General features: G+C 39.9%; 1 protein-coding gene across 6 annotated transcripts in view; it reads left to right on the forward strand.

Annotated features, from left to right (window-relative positions):
* Window positions 1-22,222, forward strand: part of LOC122574640 — a 248,895-nt gene that overhangs the window by 74,815 nt on the left and 151,858 nt on the right. For 5 of the 6 annotated variants that reach the window (XM_043742428.1, XM_043742423.1, XM_043742424.1 and 2 more), the window contains one exon: window positions 7,727-7,767. The gene's annotated coding sequence lies outside the window, so the exon portion shown is untranslated. Of the gene's footprint in view, window positions 1-7,726; window positions 7,768-17,934; window positions 18,014-18,106; window positions 18,180-22,222 lie in introns of those variants that run through there. The other variant, XM_043742427.1, reaches the window with a different exon arrangement.

Genomic DNA, 22,222 nt, shown 5'->3' on the forward strand with positions numbered 1-22,222 from the left:
CTCGAACACTCACGTATCGTAAGTGCAGTTTCCAGGTTGAAAGGAGTCGCTAGTCGAAATAATAAGAGAGAACGACGAGAAACGAAGGGATTCAAACAGAGATTGGCAAGATTGAATTATTGTTCAACTTTGTTTGTTGCATACACCCGGTTCCAGATCCATGGCCTGTCCTTGATCTCGTCAAATTTAAGGTGCATTCGACTTCCTCCGCGATGTCTCGTCACGACAATTCATTACGTTTCTACGTTATCAGGCGAAATTGACTCTATTTGTCAAAACTTTGTACGTTTCCTCTGGGCTTTCGTAGCGAAACGACGCTGTGCCTCGATGAATCGGCCGTTTGCCGCGAGGAACGACGACGGCGATTGAGTTTCGTGAAAGATCGGCTTGATGAACCGTATTTATCTAATTACGACTTTGTAAGCGGATAACAAGATTATTTATTGAATCAATTTTTCGCCTATTTACAGATAATACGATACCGAAATCGGTACGGTGGACAAAGCATTGTCTTATCAATTTCCTCGCAGCAGCCATGTAACGTTGCATTCAAGACCAAATTCATAATCTGATTACGGTGTACTATAGGTTAGAGTTTCAACTTTGCGCTTAATTAGCGAGCGATGGGTGGCGGTTGCCTGGCAGTGTCCACGGTTATCAGTCGATGAATGTTTAACTTGGTCATAAAACCGAAGTTTTTGCTGTTAATTAATTCAGACAAAGCTGAAAATTCAATTATAATTTTATATTAGACCGTGCGCGTGTATCAATTATTTGGGAGCAAACGTTGCGCGATGGAAGCAGCAACAGGCGTGTAGACGAGCAAGCGGCAAGGCTTTCGCCACGCTAGAAAATAGGGGATGCATAAATTTCACTTTAAATTAATTCGAAACTAATTTAATATGGTTAAGTTAACGTGGATTACAATACTAAGCCAACAATAATACCGAGCATAATACGAAATTCGACTCGGCAACATTCTAGCTCATCGCTGCTCGCTATCTTTTATTGTTTTTATCGATATTAAATTTTCATTTAGACAATCGGAAGAAGATTGCCAAAATTGAAAAGCTGCGACAATCTTTTTCGCTGGAAATCAATATTTTTTCGTTCGGTTACAGAGCTAAGCAGTACACCGAATCTTTAAAATTAGTCATCGCGATAAACCAATCGCCCTATCGTTAAGCAAGATAAGAAGTTGCTGTAAAAAAGTCAGAGAATATCCGGAAAAATTCATTGGATTCGTTGGCAGAGTGGAAAGTGATATTCGCGGTTTAACGTTCACGTTTTCGAAATATTTCGTAATTCGTGCGTCGAGGCAATAGCAGAGGTTCCTCTCGGAAAACTACGGGGAGACAGAGCTTAAGGCGATTCCGCAATACACCTCATAACCTTGAGCGTCATAGTTTCGATGTTGCTCGGTGAAGAAGTGGCGGATGTTGAGAATTCTCGTTTGTTGAGAAGCTGGTGCGGTACAGCTTTTGGTTTAGATGGAAGGTGGAGGGCAATGGGAAGAAGAGAGTAGAAATGAGCGAAGAGAAGGGTGGCTCTTTGACTGCCGACAGTACCTACTTTGAAATTATACAGCGTTTATGCCCTTATTAATGCGAGTCCTAGCAGATATGGTCGGAGATCGAGGAGGTTGAGTTATGATTCAGCCCTGCTCGTTCCTTGGTCGCTTTTGAGCCAACACCGCCATAATGCCCCGTGATTAATCCCTCGGGGTACAGGCTGGCAGTACCAGCGGTGCATCTCACCACCTTCAGCACCCTCTTTCTGCAAAACCCCTCTTACCTCGCCTTGTGCCCCTCTCCTCTCTTTTTCGCTTCCTACCGAGCCAACACCCTCCCACTCTGCACCTCTCCCCCCACCTATCTAACATGTACCTTTGTGGTAGCACCCTCGACGCAGATCAGTATTTCAGCAGGCGTCCGGAATTTTAATACGCGGTTTTACCACCGTGAGAGGCGTCATCCTCGTCCTTGCCACGCTCACGTTAGAATTTATACACGGCCTCGCGCCGCGGGTGATCCGTAATTAGCCGTTGTGCGAGCACCTCGCACACAGATGCATTCTTCTTTTTCCCCGATTTCCATGGCCTGATTCTCTCTCTTGATCTGCCTGTTTCTGGCTGTTGTTGCCGAGCTACCTGGCTTTTGCACAGCGCCCCGGCTGGCACGCTTATACGAAGGTTGATTTCTTTGATGTCGAGTGCCCGTGGCAGGTGATCGAGGGGAACGTCTGCGTTCGAGGGTTTCTTTTGCGGTTCTCCTTCTTACTCGTCCGCTCGCCTGGGTTAAAGCACTCTTTCCGAGAATTATCTTGGTGTTTCATCAACGTTGCTTCGTTGGCTATCGAGATCGTTGTTATTTGTTACCTTGCGTACCGAAAGTATCTATCGAAGTTTTCTCGTTAAATAGGTTTCGTATCGAACGAGTGTACTTACGCGGAAACATTTGTGACGAGGACGATCAGAAACAGGTCAAGCTTCTTAATACGTTTGTTATACGTTCGTTTATTTGACAAAGATACAGATATTTCAAAAGAGATTCTCGAGAAAATCACTAATTACGAAACTTCTTGATTCGGACATTGTTTCAATGCGAGAATAATAATGTGATAGAATAAGAGTGATCTTTAAACGTATCAAAGTTAACAATTAAAATTAAGAAGAGCAAAAATTATACGATTCAAAACTTGTTGCAATAGTCTCCTCGGAATAGTAAAAAGTATACCTCTGATAACGCAATTTCATTCAAGTCAATATCTCAATTAGTTCTCAGGACATAAAACTTGCAAGCACAACGTTCCAATGTACGCGCGAAGTAGTGAACGAAGTCACGGAGTGTCGTGACTTACATTGTCTCCTGGAAATGCGTACATCGCGTAGTAGTGGTAGCAGGAAAAAAACGCTGACTTAACATTTGTCACTGACCATTGCACATGTGACAAGCGTGGGATAGATCAGAGGAGACGCGCTCGAGTATATGCCACGAGGATAGAAGAGTAAAGTCTTAAAAATTACGGTGCACTTTGGTCGACGATATCTCGAGAATCGAAAGTCGTATCGACATGGATCTAAAAGCATAACGAAAGAATAACTTCACCCTTACTGTTGGTCATATTTTTATCGAAAAATTACTAATATCTCTAAAATGTTATTTGGTTGAAGTTCGAGTAGTTTCAATCCATGAAGGATCAACTTTGCCTTAACATTTAATTTGCGATTTCTTCACTGATTTTACGTTACAATTATGCTTGTTTCATCATCGTGACTATGAAAAGGAATTTCAAGGATTTGTTTAATATTCTTTCCATCGCTAGATCGTATTTCATGTAGGTTTAATGAAATTTCTGAATAAACGTGCGTAGCAACAATGGATATTGTTTATAATTACTTGACTAACCAAGCCGAACGAAGAACAAGATAATGATCATCATAATTTGATTTATGGGAAGGTATTGGACAAGGGAACTGAGACGGAACAAAGGAAATTAGATACACGTAATCCGAGTAGAATTTTGTTGCGATTGTTCTGCGCAAGGTATTTGTTTAACAAGCTCCAAGGTAAAATCCTGGTGGTCTAGAAGGTCCTGTGTTCACGGAACGCACACGTATGGGCAGACAGATTCGTTAGCAGTTAGTAGACTCCGTAATTGTTAGCACGTCTGGAGTTACGGTTTAGATGGCACAACGTTACATGATGGGTGATTAAAGACTTGATAGAGTAGACGAGCATTGGTTAAGTATAAATTCTCTCTCATCGGCTCATCTTGCACGATATATCGTGTTCGGCTTCCTCGTCTTCCTTCGACCTCTGCTCCCTTTATTTTTTCCTTTCTACGTCAACAGATCTTCCCGAAAGAAAAATGGAAACGAGGTTGTACGCGATTTCCATTCGACTTAATGAAACGAACTTGTTTAATGCGATTTATTATCAAAATACGTAACGATAAACGATGTAAATCTTATACGTAAAGTTTGCGAGAAGTTGTTCCGGTAATTTGGAGAGAGCTCCTCGAGATAGTCTTTGATTACGAAACTTTTGCTCTTGTTTAAGACTTGCAAGATTTTCTGAAAATTTAGTAATTTGGGCTTGGCATCGACGAGGGTATAATAGAATGATTACATAATGAAACGAAAGAAAGGAGAGAGAAGGAAACGGGACAGGACGCGTTGAAAATGGAAAATCTGCCTGACCACGGATTCCTAGAGTCGCGCCATATATTTATACGCAGGAATTAATTCGGCGCCGGGACGAATTAACTTTCTATGGCGCTCTGCCAGCCTCCAAGTCTGTTGATCCGACGGAATTTAACTACCATTCGATGTAATTGAAGCGTCCTCGACTCAGCCACCATTATCTGTACGCTCCGTGTGCTCGATCTCTGGGGAAAAATTGTCTTATTCGGAGAAAACAGATTCGCCCTGGGAACTGGCTAACGCAAAGAAAACGTTCGTGACTTTCGAGTTGACTACTCGAAAGATGTTCAATCAACTTAATACCAGCGTTCAGGGACGAATATCTTAAGTCCTTTGCAACGTAGAGTGTATTATATCAGACTTTACTTTTCTGCCAATTTGCTACAACTGTTACTTTGCAAAATGTCCAATCTGTTCATCGAAAGTTGCTTTTTCTCCCTGGTCTCGACAAAACTCGTCAGTACTCGACAGTAAATACCGTTAATTGCAAGTTTGGCGAATCGTTAGCCAACTAGAGAGAGGCACTCCATCTCGAAGCTGTGAAATTTATCGTGCGGAATATTGTCACGGTCTGGCGTGTAACCGCGTTAGAATAATTTTCCACGGGAACATTTCGAGGGAAGAGGGGCTATTGTTATTCCCGCGATGCTCCCTGCTATAATATACCGTTTACGTAGAACGTCAGACCAGGCTGATAGATTCCTGTGAACAAGCAACATCACCCGTTGCGATTCATAGCCGCGCATCCTGAATCGAATATCATTGTGCTACGTCATTAACACTGCGTTACGAGACATACAGCAATTAGATAGACTCTCTCTCTGATCGATTGTACTTGTAACCAAATCTCTCGACGGACAAAAGCACGACTTGCTACACGATAATGCACTATCGTGCTATTGCACCACGTTTCCTCGTCTATGCTCCTACCATTTCTCCAAACCTGGGCTGCGTTGATTAATTAATCGAAGAATTTCTATCATTTTACTTCTGCAAGAATGAAAGTATTACGAAGATGGAAAGTATCTTCGAAAGCAAACTAAAGTTCTTATTAGATATATTAGATGAGCGAGAGTAGAATGCAACGCGATACAACGTAACGTGATCCAATTCAAGCGGTCGGCCCATTCGCGTGTATCGATCACTTGAAACTCAATCATTCGCGATAAACGACCGTCTAAAATCCTCCTTTCCTTTACTTTTCCCCATTTCATTGTAGGATAAAAGAAGAAAGAAATATCCGTTTTATTTTTTAAATTGTTGAGGTATATATACGTTTTGGATTCTGCTCGGATTTCTACCAGATATTCCACGATCTTCGTCCTCGAAGATATTTGTACTTACACCGGCACCGTTGTCGGTGCACTTTGACCCTCGTTCACTCGAGAGCCTGAAGTAGATTTCCGCGGGGAAAAAATGCGCCAGTTTTCGAAACGAGATTTACCAGTGGAAACTTTTCATTTTGGATAAGACAGGATTTATCGCTAGGCATCCAGCATGCGAATGCGCTCCAGCTCTGACAAAATCGGCTGCTCCGCGATGAAGTGTAGTTTTCAGTCTCGTGATCTTAAGGTCGACGAGCTTTCCAGAAAACGACCAAATTTTATGACAAGTTTTGCTCAAAATTCTCCGTCCTTAAATATCGAATTTGCGTTGCCTGCTTTTGCGTTACAAGATTGTCCTGCTCGGACATTCGAACTAATAAAATAAGAACGAGTACCGAATATCAAATAAAAAGCGAAACACCGAAATATCGAGGTTTTACGGGCGTTTCCAATTGTTAATCACGAATTTCGTACGTGTAGGCAAGAGAGAGAGAGTGAGAGAGAGAGGGAGAGTAGAATGACAAGGAAACGGTGGAATAATTGAAACGATATGCGAAATTGCTTGTTCGCGCAAACGAACGGAACAAAGCAGAGAGATGATGTTATAAAATATTGAAAAGAAGGCAGGTGAGGGTTTTCGGTGTCGTTTGGCGCGTTGTTTGTCTTATCGCAAAACAATCACCGAATCGCCGGTATTATCCCGACGTGATCGCTGCGGTGAAAAGCAAATTGCTAGGCACGAAATTGATTTCCCTCTATTGAATTGCTCTGTCCTGCAGTTCTGTTGAAATCTTGCGGCTGTGTGTGTGTGTGTGTGTGTGTGTGTGCGCGCGCGCGTACGTGTGCGTGCATGTGCGTGCGTGTAACTGAAATGCAAGTGACGGACCCATGGAAAAAAAATCCGTCGGGACAATGGAGGCTATCTTAACCGCGCGCAACCATCACCCTTCTCCGCTTTTTCAACTAAACTTCATGTTCGACGTTTGACTGTCAGCCATTCTTTCGTGTTTACAGTTATATAACTGGCCATCCTTTCACGGATCATACCGCCAACGATTCTACATGCCTTTCACACTTTCGGTGATTTATTCGACAGATGGAATGTACGGCAGGAATTTTTCCAGAGAATAAAGCAACGGGATTTTTAAACGTTCGAAAGAAACAATGCTGCCGTTTACGTTAATCTTATCATACGCTGCTTCGGTGGTTAAACAATTTCAATTTACAGCAGAAGCATTTGAAATATAGAAAGTTTATTTCTCTACGTTGCAATTTATTTATTTTCTTAAATTCACTTGGCCATCGTAGGAAAGCTTTTACCCGCGCGTCTAAAATTCATAGACAAGGCCTCGCGTCATCTTGCCGCTTCCGATCGCATCGTGAAAGGCCAATGGGTCGAATGCTTCGTGTTTCGACATCGAAGGAAGTGCGTCGTATTTCAGCCGCAGCAATTTACCGACGATTTATAACCATTGACGAAAAGTCATGGACGTAGAAAAGTTAGGGTATATAGACACGCGTAAAAGTATCGATATACGAAGTGTATCGGATCGTAGAACGGTGTATGGGCTTTCCAGAAGAAAATAAGGGGACAGTGTAAAGTAGAAAGTTTACGCGTTGCCTGGTACCGTTGCACTTGAGTTCTATGTGGTTATACAACGACGATATGGCATCGGGGTGCGCGAGAAAATTGTAGGAGAACGTTTACGCAAATATGCTTCTCGTACGTTCGTCACTGCGGAGGATTAAGCTATGCCAAAATTAAATAAAATTATTAATATTTATATGTATTATTTTCTAAATTGCTTTTGGTTAGTAATGAAGTCGCTTAGGAGCAAAAATTCCTGTCATCTCTATTTTTATCTATTGTTATTTATTGTTATATGCTATTACTATTTACCAAAATACACAATTGGTTTAAGTTTTCAGAAGCAAAATGATTAACCTCGATGGACGTTTGATTCTGTGTGTTTCTATGTAGCTCGGTTAGTGATCGGTAAAGTAGTGATCCTAAAAGTATAATCTAAAATATTATTTTAGGAAGATAATAATAGAAGAAAATTGTTATATTATAATATAGCGTTAAATGAATAAAAGAAGGTGCTTAAATTGTATTATGACAAATTAACGTAGAACGATTCATTTGTAATAAATCGTTTCGTGGAGATAATGATATTAATTCCTTCTCCTGTTTCAGAAATCGGCAAGTGCGGCTGCCACGTCCAACTTTTGCAACCCGTAAGTTTGCCACGATATACTACCAAAATATAATTGACACTATACGGTCCGCTTACGCTCGGATATCAAGCAAAGGCAGATTATAAATCACGAGACCTTTAGCTTCGTGCTAATGCACGCTTTTACGATCGGCTCATTGCCACAAAGTGCGTCATAAAGAAGCTAATAAAGTCCATCCGTGCTGGATGCTATCTTTATGAATTCGTGCCAGCCAGCTTCGCGCTTGTTTCGTTTTGTCCCTAGTCGTTGTTCCTTTTGTCAGCTCAATTCTGTACTTCAAATTTATTCGGCTAGAAATTCAGGTAAATTTATTCATGTTTCTTCAACCTGTTGGCCGAGTCATCCCTTAATTATTTAAAAGTTCCATGAAGATATGATATTGACTTCACGTTGGTCCTGGATTTTAGTAAAAATTTTAATACAATTGGACAAAGCGTAAAAGGATAGTAGATTGCTGAATAAATTATCGCGTGAACTCGTTTCAATTAACAGGTTGAAAATTAATCGATAGGAATATAGATTAACTCTCGATTTCAAAATTGTTAAAATCGGCAAAGGTATCTTCGAACAAAAATGTTCGAACAAAATATCGCGTAACTGAAAATACTCTCAGGTGAGCGGATAAAAGAATTAGGAAAAAAATCACGAAAAAGAAAGATGGAAGCAAAAAATAGTTTCGCGTCTAGGGATTACCGAGCTTTTGGAAATATTTGTATAACCCAATTTACAGGACAGACAGGTGCCGGTAAGAATTTTCACCGGTATATTTTTTAAAGCAAACACGGGCCGTTGGTCGTTAACTGAAAAATCTGAACAAAAGCGGGACGTTTAAAACAATTACGCGGCGAGAGATTGACGAAATTTTTGCCGCATTTCCTTGCCGGGCGTAAAACTTTTCGCATTAATAATCGCACGGAATCATTGTCCGGCCGCGAAACGAATGGGGAGATTTTTGTACAAGCCAGAGGATAAAAAGGGACGTTTGACTAGGTGACCTCCATCGGGTTTTTGTCGCGTATGTTTGCCTCCGTTCAACGCCGACGCCTGCAAAAAGATCGTTAGCGGGATCTAGAAATGGTATACCGATGTGGCTTATCGATTCTAATTTACCGGAAAGTCATTATCGCGCTAAAAAGTTGCTATTCCATTCCATAATGTTGCCTTGGAATTCCTGTCGGACCCAATTTTCAGTTATCTGTTCTAGTTGTCCTAAATTCGCAACGAATTTCCAGGTAATTTCAAGTTTGAATCGTATTATGATTATGTATTTCCTTGGACATTCCTCTCAACGTGAAAACCATAAATACGTATATAGGATGAAAACGTGTTGCCGTAGCCATGGAATTTCTTGAAAGAATAGATTTGAATTATTCAAACGTACCAAAATTTTCTAATTTGAAATGTAACGAACGTAAATTCCAATTGTGCCATTTTATAACGTAAACGTAACTAAATCTGCCACAGTGGAAACCCCGTTAGCCTAATCTTCGCTCTAATCGGTCGAAACAATTTCGACTTTATCTCTCGGCCATGGATTGCAACACGGCTGAATACGCATATTAGCGATTATTCGCGTCGATCGCGCGACAACGATGCCCGCGTAACCGATAAACGTTAATAAACCTCGTATAACTATATTGGGCGACGTGTAATTCCCGATTCAATCGGCGGAATCGTCTCTCTATGACCGTGAAGAACGTCGCCGTGGAAACGATCGTAATCTGATGTCTGCCCCGAGAAAACCCGTGATTATTCTAATGCATCGAACTAGGCAAGAGAGGATCAACTTGTATCGGATCGACTTAATATTCATCGTCGAGCGCCTTACAAATTGTATTCTCAATTTTCATGAGCCAGTCCTCCTTCCAAAGTGATTTGGTCGTCGCGTCGCGTATCCTTGGGTTAAAAAGCGAAAAGTCAGCTGGAAGTTGTAACGATCTAGTTGTGTAGGAGGCTGGAAAGAAGGAGAGGGAGGGAAGAAGGTGACTTTTTATCGAGACAGCCAGGTCGTACGATGGACCGATTATAGGGTGGAAGTATCGAGTGGACCATTAAATCGTAGCCGGAGCAATTACATCCGATCTACTCGCGTCTGATGATGTTGATTTAAGCCACGCTCTCAGTGAGATCGTCAAAGATGCCGTTTATTATTCGCAATAGTCGATTAGTGGAGGAATAGCGTGACACAGCCAGTGCTTTATCGAGCGTTCTCGAGTGCTTTAAGAAATCGAACGGAGGACTTTGAAGATTGAACGCCGAAAGAGGCACGCTATTAGCAAGCACAGGGTACGCTGTTGCGACACACCGTGTCTAGCTTCTTTGGAATTTAAACGAGTAACTCGAGTCGGCTGGCTCAGGCAGAAGAGGCCAGACAGATTCGAGAGCGTACAATTAATTAATTTTTTCTCTGATGAAGTTTGTAACGTTTATCGAGAGAGAATTTATAACGAAATATCGGTGGCACGTCTTACCTTTTCGTAGACTTTTGGCTATCTAATTTAAGTATTTGACAGAGGCATCCATTTCTACTTGAATTACTCCATTCGAGACATTGGTAAAGGATAGGATTTAATTGCATAATAGAACAATAATTTAATAACGAAGAAAGTTCGTTTTAATTGAAAAATTCGTACTGTTTGCTGCTTGTTATTAATGTCTTTGAAGGAAGGGAAAGGGCAAGGAAAGGGACAGTTTAATTACTCAGAGGTTCTAGTCGAAATTCACGAAGAACGTACGAAACGATTCGAAAAAAGCGAAGCTTAAATATTTAATAAAAAAGGGAAGTCAGAAACGCAGTCTCATCTCAGACTTCTTTTCTCCTGGCTCTTCGACTCTTTAATCAATGAGCACCGAGAAAACTTCCGTAATTCTTCCTGTTCTCGCTGCATTTCTCTTCTCTTTCCTGCAACGATATACTGAAAAAGATATTTACCCGTCCTAACAAAGTTCATTAAAAACAGAACCACGGCCCAAGAACTCGGAAATTACTTACTGATTCGGAATTCAATTTCGAGGAACGCTGGAAAACTATTTCCCACTCGTAATCAGCCGATTCTTTGCACCCGCCGCTAATGACTAAAGCGTTAACGAATGAAGAATATGAAGAAACACGTGCACGGCTGAAACGGCGAGCGCAAGTTCGCCCGTTCGAAGTGAAACTGCTCTCGAACAACTCTCAGAGCCCGAGAAGGTCTCGTTAAAAAGTGCTCAGAAGTGTATCAGTTATCGAAAACGCCTCGACCAGGTTGAATGGGTCGGTGACACCCGAGAAATCACTTTCATGAACGAGGATCCTTAAGGTCGCGTTTAGAAGGAGAGAGAAAGAGGAACGAGAAAAAAGGAGAAAGAAAGAAATAGATAGATAGATAGGTAGAGAGAAAGAGAGAGAGAGAGAGAGAGAGAGAGAGAGAGAGCATACGGACAGGAAGGTCGGCCATCCTGCGGCAACTCGTTCCCTTCGAAATTCTCGGCGAAATATCGACGCGATTCCGATAACTTATGACGGCTGCTGCTTCCAGTTCCACCACTTCTATGGTGATTGCCTTTTGTTACGGCTGAATAGCGTCCGTTGGTGCTCGAGTCCTGGCCTGTGCCGTTCCATGAGGTTCCTCGCACTCGTTTCCTTCGTACCGGGAGAAAATGGAGTTCCTTTCTACGGGACTCTTTCGAGGGACAACTTCTTTTCGACTGAAACTGACCGCAGCGTAGCTGAGTAGGCAGGGAGACCCGAAGGACCATGTACCACGATCGTCGAAGGAAAGGGAGTGGAAAGGGGGTTTTCACATGAAAGATCGTTCGAAGGTAGGGGAAATTATTGGAGGATAAAGTTTTAGGCCCTTTGCCCTCTGGCGAACAGATTGCAGGTTTAGCCGTCCCACTGTTATTTTTATTCTATGAAAATCACTGCAGGCTGTCGTGTACAGTAACCGCTCGATCTTCGTTCGTTCTTTTATTGAATCGAGCGGAGAAGTTGTTGCGTTTTTACCGTATTAGATATCGCCATGTTATATTTACAGGATTATCGATATTTCCACGAGCTTTTCGATTGCTTCTTTGTAGCAGCTTCGTTGTTTGATCGTGAAATAACCCCGCCAGAGGAGTATATACACCTTATCTATACAAATCGCTATTATCACAAACGAAACGCAAATAAAATCGAAAATATCAATTTAATCGTCGATCGAACGGGGGTGACCGATATTCCTCAGGAAAACCACTATGTACAGCTCGCGTTTCGAACAATCGTTTCACCTTCGATACCAGTCCGTTGTTACCATTTTTACAGGAATATTTTGATATTTTGCGCTGCAAGTTCCAACTTGGAAAACATTCGCTGATACGCGGTACAACGTTGGCAGGAAAAATTCTCTGTAAAAATATGGCCTGAGATAGAAGCCGGATCGGTAGGGAAATATGTAGGAAGGAAGATTCGATCGATCGACGGCCCATTTAATTTTCAGATTCTATTTTTAAATGACAGTCGCGTTTGGTTTTTCTCTGTGAGCCCTGCTCGCCGTATCTACGAGGATGGCTAGCATCGGCGGTGGAAAAGGGGGTGGACAGCATTCCTTTCTATGCGTAACAAAATTAAATTCTCCGACGACGGATTGGTAACCGCCGCATTCTTCTGCGTGCGGAAAAACTAATTGCACCGGTTCGTCTTCAATGAATTTTCCCTGGCCATTATTCAGCTCGGGAACATTGCCACACCGCCGTTGAAAAAACAAATACGTCGTGTGTCATTTTGCGAGAGGGTAGCCGCGTTTCCGCGGAAAGAACGAACGTTGATTGACCGTTCCTGTGGACTCGTAAATTTTTATAATTCGTTCGTTTAATTTTTTCTTTTGTAAACGCCCGCGTGTGTTCGTGACTTGTTGATACTGAGCCGACTCGATTGCTCGAATTTATCGTTCGTTTGTATCGATATTGTTGCTCCGCTTTTATATCGCAGCCACTGGAACTGCCTTTTCCCTATTCGTTGACTATCGCTAATACTTTCGGCTAACTTTTGGTCCAAGCGATCTGAAATTTGTGATCGATCGCACCTCTAAGGCTAGATGGGTTTAATGACTTTTCTATTCGTGAATGATTTTATTCGTCGTTTTATTTTTCGTTTCGTTTCATTATAAAACGTATGACGATCAGAGTCGAAGTCGAAACTCATAGCCATTTCAAATTATCCGGTTCTCACCTAACGCATAACGTAACTCGTTAAAAACGTGGACAACACTAGAGTTTTCTATCCTTGTACGACGATATTTTACTCATTAAGAGTTTACCCGTCGCAGTTGGAAGTTGTACGAACGTTTTCGTTGTTTTGCAACTCAAGCGAGACAGTTTGTCGGGACTAATTTGTATGCTTTTTACGGTTTCAAGTGTTGCGCGAATTTAATTATTTTCGCTCCTCCAGTCCCATCGTGCGTTTGGATACCGCGATAATTGTCTAAAAATCTAGGAAAAGTGACAATCATTACGTTATGAAATCTCCCGGCGTATACAATATTCGCTTCCTGTGATCGAAACAGGACTGGTTGTCCAGATAAATAGGCAAACGTAATCATAAATGTACGTATTGATGTTATCATGAATTTGTCCTGCAGTTCATCGAAAAGCAAGCAAGAGTAGAAAGACGAATGATAATTAATTCGTATGGTTTATCGGCCGATTAAATATTCACATGACTGTAGAAATGCATAGAGTTGCTCAGACACCTTCCAAAAATTGTAACTTTCTTCTGCAATGTGCAATCAGTGCATTATTTCTTCAGCGATAAATATTTCTAACAAATTTGTAATTATTTATGCTGTCTATGACTTGTAAAATCTTACCAATCACATCGATAGTTTTGATTAGAAATCACTCAAGATATATCATCGCATATATGAAAGATTGGGCAAATTGAGCTATTAATAAATCATAGTAAATAAGGATAGGGGCGATTGGGCCGATGAATTATATCTATTTAGAGAACGATGATTTATTTTCAGTACGCGACAGGCTGTTCGTGCAGAGGGTTAAAATACAAGGTTCACCGGCAGCGCAAATTAACAGTATAAGGCAGGTTTATGTTGCCATTGATCGTCAGTTTAATACCACCGACATTTTTTTTACCCTTCACGCGTAAAAATCCCTTAAAATGTTACCAGCAGAAAATTGCTGTTTTCCAGTTTTAATAACGGTATAGGTTTCGCGTACGGCACGACAAATAATTTCATAAATTGCACTGCTCTTTACCGGTATCGCTGGTCCCATGCCGGGTGCGAGGAACTGTTTAAATTTCGGTATTAAAATATTAACTCTATATCATTTAGTACCACCTTTTTCCACCTTTATTTTTTCAAGATGAAATATTGCACAATGCTCGATAGAAGGGCAGATAATTGTTAGTTTAAAATAACGCGAACAGCGAAAGTAATTTTTTATTTTAAAATAAGGAGATTATTAAATTAATTTCGATAGAAAGTGGACGAAGTACGCAAGACGAGATACCTTACTTTGCAGACTTTTTTAAATTTCATTACGAACTTCGTCCATCGCTTAGGAAAGGAACAGATCGGAAAGAATCATTTAAAAAAATAACGATCAGAGATGTCCTGGACCCCATAAATTGTAAATTTTAACAATTCAAGAGGCAAACAGTGGCGAGTATAAAACGGTCATCCGAAAAGTGGATTTCATTGTATCCAGAAAATAACCGAGAGAAATTTCGCGTTTAGCCAAAGAAGAAAAGATTTCCGCTTATTCTCCGCGGGGATCTTAAGAAAAGCTGCGAACATTTCTGCGCAACTTCCCTGACAAACTTACCCTACCCCTTTTCAAAGGCGCCTCTAAGTTTCCTTTCGTAAAGTTTTACCTTGACCCAGCAGCCGTAGCAGGCCTGGATGAAGTGCAGTGAGAATGTGCGCAACTGGTTGGCTGACAACTTTCCCGACACGTGAGAATTGCAGATGCTGCCTCGCTCTTGCTTTTAAATGTCTCTGGGAAGCTGTTAGACGCCGCGTCGTGCTCGTTTCTTCTTTGCTTGCTCATCTTCGTCTTTTCTCTGTAGTTTCTTTTTCATCCTCCTTTTGCTTTATTTTTTTCCTCACGCTCGAGGCATCAGCGGGGAATGTTGAAGTTGCCAACACTGGATGAGCAACGTGTTTCGTCTCGTTGGTAGACTCGTAGGGTGAAACTGATTTTTTTAGTAACTCTCACCGAATGTGTCACATTGCTCACGTGACGAAAGGTGAAATTAGATTTTTCGAAGCTTCTAAGAAGTTGACAGTTAGAAGGTTTGATCCCGTGAAAATTATTCTTCCGTAAGAATCAATCTATTCTTCGTAATTATTACTCTTCACGGAATTTTATATAACTTGCTGCACGAAATATTGTAACGATTGCTGCAAAAGTAGGTCACATTTATCGAAATACTGAAAGTGGTATAACAATAAACAAATAAAACGAAACACGAAAGATATAAATCCTAAGAAGGTACATTACCTTTGAGGAAATTTTGCTATTAGCTTTTCGAACAAACCGATAATACAACGCGAGACAAGGCACGTTTGTTTCTCACGAACCGTGACAAAATCTCGTTCAGTTGCTTATGCGATACTCTAACAGTTTGCATCCGATCGATATCGCTAGTAACGTCATTATACAGGTCTTGTCAAAGTGCACGCACGATTTCAATACAGCATTATCACGTTTGGCGGCCGATAGGTGTAGTCAGACTGAAATTTTTACCAGGCTTGCCGGATGCCCGGTCCGGGAGCAAATATAATTTTACACCCGTAGGATATGGCGAAGCAGCGATGCTGAACAAAACGGATTTGAAAAAATAAAAAATTCACTCTGCCCTTCCGTGGAACGATTTTCGGTGTGATTCCGTGACAGAGAATCGGTTGTTTAAATCGAATAATTTTGTTTGCCGGCCGCTCGAATTGCGGTCGTTTGTCACGTTTGTCATATAGAAAATTCTTGCTCGCGCTTCGCCGCTTGATGAAACGATCCGAACGTTTCAGATATTTAAATGATTCTTTATTCAAGCATATTCTTCTTGTTTTATCAATCGGGGGAAAAAAAATCCTCGGGGAAAAATTTCGGGAACGAAATTTTTGCTACGGAACTTCAAATAGATCCAGAAGCAGCGTCTCTTTTTACAATGCCTACGTTTTTACCTATAATTATTTAAGAGCTATTACATAAGATGGACTATTATCGTGGCTTCTGTTGACAGGAAACGAGACTTAAATACTTTTCAAATTGTAGTAATGTATCAGAAATTTACCTAATTGAGTGACAGGCGACGTTGGCAGTGTCGCTCGTTGTCGAGTCAACTATCCGAGCGGTGTCATTTAAATAATTGCCGTGGCATATTCATCGAATTAATAATGAGTAATTTCAACCGTGTTTAACAGCTTTCATGCGGATTTCTCGCTCGCATCTATACGAATTTCGTAACAGGATTTCCAACGTTCTATCAAAACATTTCCCTAATCGATGAGATAAATTCTGATTCTTCTATAAATAGTGAATCACTGTTATTCGGTAGATAAGTTCAAATTCGCTAATAACGAAGAACGCGGAACGTTCCAAATATCGCGTAGAAAATCTAGCGCGTTTCGTTTGGTAAATATTCCTTTGTTACTTATTTTCTGAAGCGACGCCTTTTGCCAGCATCTATGAAAGTATCACAAGTTCTTCATCGCAGAACACACACCCACTCGCCAAATTGAACGCGTCATTTAATCCACGCAACGCGTTAAAGGCAGATCCGCGGCTTACGTAGATAGGTGGTAAGGTAATTAAACATCGCATTCCATCATCGAAGCAGTAAGCTTCGTTTCTGAATGCTCCATCGCTAATCAGTCAAAGAACCACCAGAAATGTGAATTCTCTATGTTTGCCGTGCGCATCGCTTGCAAAGTATATTAGGCAGCAACGTGCGGCTGCATTCTCGCATAATTGCACGAGGCGACACCTAATTCGTGCGTTCGTGCACTTGTGCATTTACTCTAATTTGATCATATGAATAGTAAAATCGACAGATTTGGCGATCTGTTCTTCGAATCAATGTTGTTAGTTGCCTCGTTATGCAAATTGATATTTTTATGTAATAGGAATAATTAAATGGAATTTATATGGACATATTTAAATACTGATTGTACGTAATTTCTTTTAACTCGTGCCAAGTGAACTGTTACGTTATAAATCTACAATAACATTATATAAATCGCGTGATAGAATTCGGGAAAAGATAACCGATTACCGATTGAATAGAAACGAGTCAGGATAGTACTGTTATCGAAAATTAGAATCACGCTCGAATCGAGCACTCTCATACGACAGAATTGAAATATTATACGCTACGCTCGATATTGCAAAAGGGAAACACATACATATTTTCTACGATGATTTTTAATCTTCGAACGATCTACTTCTCGAAAAGAAAGACGAAGAAAAATAGAATACGTTTGAAACAAAAATGAGAAAAGGAAAGGAAAGATTAAAGGAGAATGGTACATTAGGAGGCAAGTGTTTCGCTTGGAATGCAATGATTTATGACGATGATCGCGCAATAATAGCAACAGCCGAAGAAGCCCAACACGCGGTCAAGTAATTTCTGCCTCGTCATCCCCATCCGTGAAGGCTGCAAGGAATCCGGCCGATTTATGCTAACAATAGACAAAGTTCATCAGAACGCGTTGAATGTAATGCGCGGATTCGGAAATTTTGAAACTCCTCCAGTTCTCTGATTCCCGACGATTCCGGATCCCCATGTTGGCTCATCAGTCACACGTGACTGTATAATGTCCATTACACGCGGAACTGGCGAATGGATTAAGCAAATCGGTTCACGACACACGTAACATGCGCGTACGTTCACATAGGCCAGGTCTGTCCGCGAATGCGTGTCCAACTACTATACACACAGACAGGCCAGGTTGTGTGCGTACACCTGGCCGCGTGTATCGCAGGCCACAGCACTGGTTGCACCTAGTATCGGTTAGAATTTCCCAAGCCACAATAATTTTAGGTACCGGTGACCATAAATATCTTTCAGTCCGTTGGTAATTTTAGGCCGCACTCTGTAGTCTCCTTGAATGTGGCAAACAGAGAATAGTCGCTTTTCGAGGGCTGCGTCTTCGAAGATACATCGACGACTACGCGTTCGTTCCACTGGTTTTGCCAAAGATGGCCACGTTATTTTATATAAATCGTTATAAGATCGTAACGATGTTGGCAATTTAGAGTACGGAAGGTATGTGCTCTGTACTCATTAGGAAATATTTGCAAACTGTAGTTACAACATTTATTATCTAATAATTGAATTGGAATTATATTATATTTTCAGCGATCCAAAAATACCTTTATGCGTTTAGAAAAATTATTAAATGGGATTACAAGAATTTCAATATCCATCCATCGTAAGTAAACTATTTTTTTGCGCTAAATGTCAGAATTCAATTGTTATTGGATTTGATTTCCCAAGTCTATTAAATATTCCGCTCGTCAGAAATGTTTAGAGTCGACGGAAATGGACGCATGAATAATCGATTTGACAAATCATTTAGCTTTGTCGATATCTCTTGTCAATATTTTGAACGATATTACGTGTAGAATACACGCAGAGATTGAAAATATCATAGCCTAGATTTTTCACTACTGGTAGAAGGTGTCTTCCTGACCTGTTTATGAAACTCTTCCGTTTCTTATGATAAAACATCTTGAACTAGAACATCCTTATCTCGTTATTCGAACTTCCAACCACCTTTTACCATCTTTTTCCTTCTCTGAATATTATCTATGCAGTGCTAGCGCTGCAGGGTTTCATATTGCGCGGAGAATTAATGGAGGCAACGTCGCTATCTTCGAAATTATCATTCAATGCATTCTGCGCGGATATTATTTTTCGGTTATGCAAATAAAACTGTGGCTCCGCCGGGAGCAATATGCGAATTCTCAGCAGAGGGAGCTTGTAGACTTTTATATCTGCGGGAAGGATCGAAGGAAGAGCGAATACAAGATAAAAATATGTAGGATACAAACTTCTTGTAAGAACGTTGCACTCTCAAGGCATTTCCTAAATCTTTTCTCTGTAGAGCCATTTTCTTACGGCACGTGATTGATTTTCAAATTGTAATCGATCGCAAGCAATTGTAATTTAATCTGCATATCGTAGAACAAATTTTCGTTTTTCGATAGAAATAAGGATATTAAAAATGTGTTACAAACGGTAATTGAAGAAGAATTCAATCTTCAACGGAATACTAATTTCTAAATGTAGAGTGAAGTATCTAGATGTTTTAATATTGCGCAGGAGTTATTATTAGATCAACGTTTTTACCTGAACATGGTCTAGTTTATCGAAAATTGCAAAACAATTTAATTGATGTACATACTTATGTAGCTTAGTGACAAATTACGAGCCAAATGATTTCGTAACAGCACGAATCGGTTACATAGTAGCCCGTTAGTTTGGTGAGTCATATGTTTGCACGACGTAGAAATAAACAAGATCACAGCGTTGCGAAAATAAGTCGGTCGAACCTTTTTAAAGAAGAAATTGGTTTATTCCACCATTTCCTTTCTAGTTTCAATATCTAAATCTAAATGGATGGTAACAGTGACCTTTTTATCATTGGATTTTTTATTTATGCCATTCGGTAAATTTCTATCCGCGCGGGTCGTCTATCATGAATTCATATGAAAATGCGGGTTTTTTCAGACTGAAATCAGTTTTTAATAGGTTCGTATCGCTGTGTCCATTTTTCTCACGATGAAAAATTCCTTTCGTTACATTATATTTGATCAATACAGTGATAAAAATCGTTATTTGATTCGGCCCTATATTGTGAACCCTGTTATTTACAAAAGCAGAAATACAATATTTAAAAATATTAAAATATGATAACGGAAACTGTTCTAGAGGAGGAAAAACGAGAAATATAAACGAAATAATTCATCGTCGAAATTAAATAAAAATTGTACAAAAATTGTAAGGTACGATACAATATAACATAATAACGTACAAATTAATCTTTTTACGTTTCATATTCCCGCCGTCAAAGAGAAAAGGAGGGAAATCGTAAAACAGTGTGTCAGATACAGACTAAGATAAAAAGAAGCTATGTTTCTTTTTAATTAAGAATAAGATTCAATTTACGAAATAAAAATTTTTCTTCTTAAAGATTAAAATAGTAATTGACGAATGGATATGGAATTCGTTTGTTTAAATCATACAAAACACACGAAACGTATCATGCGTCTATTATTGTTTTATCGATCGTGAAGTGCATTCTTCTAAAAGTCATTGCAATTTTTATCTGCGCGTTAACGCGTTGCAAATTCAATGAAACGAGTGCCTTCCTGCGAGCGAAATGGGGTTGTAAATCGTACCGGAAGTATCCCACGAACCACGCATTCTCTCATTTCCCCTCATCTCCTCTACGCGCATTTTTTCCGTCGTATCATTTTTTTCCAGTCTCGCTCACGCCTTCGAATTGGTACGCATCGCTCTTCAAATATTCACACTCGCTTTTTCTTTTACTATCTTTTTCTTCGAGTTTGTTTTACGGTTTTACTCCTGCCAGTCCTCGTTTCATTCGTCATGTTTCACGTATCAAGTATGCATCTCTCTGTCTCGCTACGTCAGATTTTAGAAATTGTCAACGCAGAGAAATTATATCGAGTCGATGAAAAGTAATTAAGCGATAATAAATGACGCTTGATAAATGAGCGAATACGTCTGGAGAAGGTGAGGAAGAAAAACACATAAAACAATATATGTATACGAGGGCTAGACATGATGGGAGATTTCAGAAAACAAATGGAAGGTGTCGAAAGGGGGAAAAGAGATATTTTATGCTAACGCCAGGCGTGAACGCTGCCTGTTCATTATAACTGATACGCAATAATCTATGTATGTAAACGAAATAACTTTTAATATAACTTGCAAATAAGTTTCAAAACTTTAATCTATTAAAATTGATGGGATTTTTCACGCAGGCAGAAAAAAGAAAAGAAGAAAGAGGCAACTCTTCTCAATTATGTTGCAATTTGTCTTTCATTCTTCAAACATCAGTCCATTATTCTTTATTCTTTTTAATTTGCCAATAGCAATGCGATAACAATCCTGAAAAGCTTACTCACATAAAGCGCAATAGCACAATAAGTTACCGCTAAACATTATATTTTCATCGCGTTATCGCGGAACGATTTATCGTGAAATAATCCCGTCTGACCTATAAATTCCTTTTCGCTATCAAAACGACACTCCAACGAGGCAGCAAGCTTTTTGTCCGAAAGTACGATCGTCCGCTACGGTTGTTTCGCTTTTTCTGAACTTGAAAGTTCGCTCGTAAATAGCCGGTACACCGAAGAATCGTCGCGGAAACGCTTCAATCTCGCGGCGACAAATACAAGCTCGCCAGAAATTTCCAAGCGAACATTTTCCAACTTTCCACATAATGTGTTTTCTCCCCGTTTCGCTAATACAACCGCGGCGGAACATCGAGATCGCCTACCCGACCACGTATAATTAATTAACATGTGTTTATGCTTTGCACGAACTTATAAATATTCATGGAACACTGGGCTAAGGTATACAGCTGGTCGAATTCGGTAATTTCCAAAAATCTATCCGGACGATAGTTGAAATCGAAAGATATCGAGTATCTAATATATTCCGGCGATCCATTAATGTCTAGCAATCTAAACCGATATCGGACAAATGTTTTGAACGATTTACAATAATAAATTAAAATAGATTTAAATTCATGGAAAAATTAGAGTACATACACTGTCGGAATAAACTGAAAGCGAAGAATTGAATTTGGTGGTTCGCGGTATGCGTGAATTAGTAATTTGATGAATCGCGAACGAAAATCGATCATATTATTAATTGAAATATATCAGTTATTGCTTATGCTAATGTAAAATGAAACATCGATTTTGTAACTTCTGATTCTGATACACATTTCGCGGTAGATAATATTTGTAACATAAATATTAATCGAATATTGGTAAACTATTACAATTGCAGCTGACAAATGGATCCTATGACGCTTTCTTAAATATTATAATTTCGATAGATGATTCATTTAAATATTATAGTACAACGTTGTTAAAGAGAATTTCATATGAAATATTTATTGGATAATAGTTTTGAAGCGACGTGAATATCTAAGCGAATTATTTCGAAATGGAATGAACGATGAGAACGAAATATTGAGAAAGCGCGAAAAGTAAGAAACGTATAAGATGGAAATGAATGTAAATCGCGACGCCAAAATTCTTGTCAAAAATTTTTGTCTCATTCCAGACGATTTTATTCTATCACCATGATTATTACCAAATTTATGAGAATCACCTTTTAGAACCGATACTTCGTCGAATTACATTACTTAAAGTAATAATGTTAAAACAGATCGTTATAAGATTATAAGATCGTAGGATTCGATATTCAATT

Source organism: Bombus pyrosoma, linkage group LG14 (assembly GCF_014825855.1).
Source record: "Bombus pyrosoma isolate SC7728 linkage group LG14, ASM1482585v1, whole genome shotgun sequence".
NCBI classification, from domain to species: domain Eukaryota; kingdom Metazoa; phylum Arthropoda; class Insecta; order Hymenoptera; family Apidae; genus Bombus; species Bombus pyrosoma.